Raw genomic sequence first — 211 nt, forward strand, 5'->3', positions numbered from 1 at the left:
TAGAATCATCAGACTGTTATCATAACAATTAACAGCTTAAGCTAAAATATCTTGTACTCAGATTTTTTAAACAACCAGTGCAAAAAAAGGACACACTCGCTCTAGATATTATAGGTCTATCTTTGTTAGACTTCAGCAAGACATTCCTCAAATTCTTCTGAAACAGGTTTTGCTCAGAATAACATAAGAAACCTCTTACAAGGTTTTAGAA

The sequence above is a fragment of the Otolemur garnettii genome, unplaced genomic scaffold, assembly GCF_000181295.1.
Source record: "Otolemur garnettii isolate 467f Iridium unplaced genomic scaffold, OtoGar3 scaffold00167, whole genome shotgun sequence".
NCBI lineage: Eukaryota > Metazoa > Chordata > Mammalia > Primates > Galagidae > Otolemur > Otolemur garnettii.